General features: G+C 46.8%; 1 long non-coding RNA gene across 1 annotated transcript in view; it reads left to right on the forward strand.

Annotated features, from left to right (window-relative positions):
• Positions 1-3,784, forward strand: part of LOC104991290 — a 12,043-nt gene that overhangs the window by 4,384 nt on the left and 3,875 nt on the right. The window contains exon 3 of the long non-coding RNA XR_825594.1: positions 289-418. This is a non-coding gene — a long non-coding RNA (uncharacterized LOC104991290). The remainder of the gene's footprint in view (positions 1-288; positions 419-3,784) is intronic.

Here is a 3,784-nt window from a genome sequence, read left to right on the forward strand (position 1 = left end):
ATTTTTCCTCTCCCCTGTCTTCCTGCTGCTTGGCCTCAGACTTGGGTGCTGTCAAGGGAAACTCCCTTCAGCACAGGGTGAACAAAGCCTTCTCAGCCTTCTGACCCAACAGGAGAACCTCAGGAACTGGAAAGCACCAGGGAGGTTCTGGAGAGGGAGGATCTTAGGAAAATAACCAGATAGGGTTGTTTATGAACTCCCGAGATCATGCCTGAGCCACAGATGAGTGGAAATGATTCTACACAGCAAGACTTCGAGAACTGAACTAAGAGATAAATTGCTTTTCAGGTGCCAGACTGGCCACAGGGTGCTGGAACACGTGTGGAATGCATCTGAATATCCCATTTTTGCTTTGAAATATCCCTTCTCACGGAAAATGGAACTGACATTGAAACTACAACATGAAGGGGTGGTGGAGGTAAGAGAATTTCTTTGACTCTAATAACCAGAGAAATCATGGCGACTTGGGGTGATAGGAACCATGGCAGAGAAGCAGGATGGGGGGACAGATGGTCAAGATTTGGGGAGAGCTGGAACGCTGCTGATGCCCCAGCTGGACCTCTTTCTCGGGCAGTGGGTCTTAAACTTTATTAAGTGTCAGGGTCACTTGGAAGGCTTGTGGAAAAGGTTGCTGAGCTCCGCCTCCTCCGGTTTCTGACTGAGTAGGTCTGGGGTGGGGCCCGAGAGTTCACACTTGTAACGGCTTTCGAGGTGACCTGGGTGGTCGTGGCCACGGAAACGCACTTCGAGGGTCCCTGCTGTCAAGGAGCATTGCAGAGGGACCAGCTTCGTTCCAGGTGCAGATTACTAATTGGAATAAGCGAGACACCAGATAGAATCCTGTGTGACTTAACATTTCCGTCTAACAGTTAGGTGTTCAGTGTTACACACACACACACAGTTTAGGCCCTAACCCAAGCTCAAGAGACTTCCCTGGTGGTCCAGTGATCAAGCATCCACCTGCCAGGGCAGGGGGCATCAGTTCAATCTCTGGACCGGAAACTAAGACCCCACATGCTGTGGAGCAACTAGGCCCGGGCCCCACGCCTGAGCCCGCGGCCTGGAGCTCTGGGCAGCAGAGAAGCCCGTACGCAGCTAGAGAGTAGCCCCTGCTCAGGGCAACTAGAGAAGGCCTGCGGGTGGTTACAAAGACCCAGTGCAGCCAAAAATGAACAGATAAACGAACAAATCAGGAATAATACATATATGTAAAAAAAAAGAAAAATAAACAAAAAATATATAACACATATATGTAAAAACCCCCCAAAACAAAAATAAACAAAATAAGAAATAATAGATATATGTAAAAATAAATAAACAAGTAATAAATAATACATGTATGTAAAAAACCCTCCGAAACAAAAATAAGAAATAATACATATATGTAAAAAAAAAAAACCCAAAACAAAAATAAATAAATAAACACATAAGAAATGATACATATATGTAAAAGCAACCCTCACGCTGCCCCCAGGAGCAGCCCCTTCTTTCTGCTCCCCCTCCTCCCCCCACACTCACTCCTCACTGTCCCCTTTCGTCCTCTGGGAGCTGTTGCATCAAGTGTGCAAAGAATGTCTGTGTCTCCCCGACCTCAGGAACAGCTCCTTCCGTCTCCCCCCACCTCCTTCTCCTTCGGTCTCCCTGCCACCTCCTTCTCCTTCCCTTCCCTCGTCCCTTTCCCATCTCTCCATTCTACTTCTGCCTTATCTTAGATGCACTTACAAAGCATAGTTGGAATTTCCATGAGAACAACTCCAATTCTCAGCACAGTGGTGACTCAGAAGAGGTCAGAGACTTTCTTCAAATAATTATTAAATTGTTGCAACATCGGACGCCTGGTTCCGTCGCCTATAGATACTCATAATACCTTTCGGCTCACTTCTCAGCCATACATTGCTGACTTTCCCAGGTGAAGAATGGGTCTAGGTGGGGTTCACTGATTCAGTTCCAGTTTTTGTAAACTGAACGTACCACATATATCCATTAAGATAGATCGGTGTCTAGAAAATCAAACGAAAGAGCACTTTTATTCGCAGTGAAGCCCGCCCGCCTAACAGTGGGTGCGGCTACTACACAAGCTGGCCTCTGTGCTTTTTTGTTCTTGGGATTTGGAAAGAAAGAGGCAGAACTTGAGAAAGATAACAGATGAGCTAGTTTCAGCAAGTTCCATGAGAAACAGGAAAGAATCCTTTTGAATGTCAAAAAACAATTACATTTACAATCTTTCTGACATCAGGAAGAAAAGAATGAGCTTGTTCCGATTCTCTTCATAATTTTCCTTTTTAGAAAAATATCCGTAAATAAAACTTTCTCAACCTACCCATATAAACAGCACATCTGAACTTAATGATCAGAAATAATGGAGCCGTCTTAGGTGCAAAAAAAAGTACATTAATTGTATTATTAAAAAACTGGACACACCTAAAACGTTCAGTTTGGGTAGCATGGTTTGACTCTGTATTAATCAGCTCTTGCTTCGAAGATGTTGTGTAGCAAACCAGTCCCAAACCCAGTGACCTATAAGCGTGAATATACTTATTTACTTAAAACAATTGTGCCGGTGACTGTGGGCCAGTGCGGGTTGCTCTGATCCAAGCTGCAGGTGGCACAGGCTTGTCTTCAGACTGGGTTTCGTCTTCTGCACGCGTGTTGTTTTTGGTCCAGAGTGAAGCGTCACGCTTCCTGGGGTGTGGTTTTCTCATTGTGATACAGGAAGGTAACGGGATTAGTCAAACCAAGTCAGCGTGTCTGAAATCTGTGCCCCATCGTGTATGCTGACCTTCCATTGGTCAGAGAGAGTCACATGACCAAGACCAGCATCCAGGGAGCCTGCCAGCTTGCCCTGCCCAGTCCAGGGTGCAGCCAGGTCACGTGGCGGGGGGGGGAGAGCGTGCAGAGCTGAGAATGACAGTCTGCGTCTAGGACACACCTCAACAATCACATAATGAGAAGTGTGTGTGATTGAGAAAGCTCAGTGGATAAGTCGTGTCCAACTCTCTGTGACCCTGTGGACTGTAGCCCACCAGGTTTCTCTGTCCACGAAATTTCCCAGGCAAGAGTACTGGAGTGGGTTGCCATTTCCTCCTCCAGGGGTCTTCCTGATCTGGAGATCTAATCCGCTGCCTCCTGCGTTGCAGGTGGATTCTTTACCATTGCACCACCTGATAAGCCCACATGATGAGATATTTTTCTTAAAAAAAAAACACAAAAAAACCCCCACAACTTTTTATTGTGGGTATTGTTAAAATGCTGAAGCTGAAACTCCAATTCTTTGGCTACCTGATGCGAAGAGCTGACTCACTGGAAAAGACCCTGATGCTGGGAAAGATTGAGGGCAGGAGGAGAAGGGGATGGCAGAGGATGAGATGGCTGGATGGCATTGCTGACTCAATGGACATGAGTTAGAGTAAACTCTGGGAGTTGGTGATGGACAGGGAGGTCTGGCGTGCTGCAGTCCATGGGGGTCACAAAGAGTCGGACACAACTGAGAGACTGAACTGAGCTCAACTGAATGTCAAAATATGCAAATAGCAAGAGAAGTCCAGGGAACCCCTAAGGGCCTTCACTCAGCCCCAGCAGTCATCAACACGGGCTTCCCTTCCTTTATCTGAATTTCCATTCACCCACCCCCCACCCCAGTTGGGTTATTTTAACTCCTAGATATCATTGAGGAGACAGAAATGGCAACCCACTCCAGTGTTCTTTGCCGGGAGCTGGTGAGGCATTCCACTCGTGACAAAGGTCATGAGGAAGGAGGCTCGGCATACACAAAGGCGGGATCGAG

This window comes from Bison bison, unplaced genomic scaffold, assembly GCF_000754665.1.
Source record: "Bison bison bison isolate TAMUID 2011002044 unplaced genomic scaffold, Bison_UMD1.0 scf7180017864185, whole genome shotgun sequence".
NCBI lineage: Eukaryota > Metazoa > Chordata > Mammalia > Artiodactyla > Bovidae > Bison > Bison bison.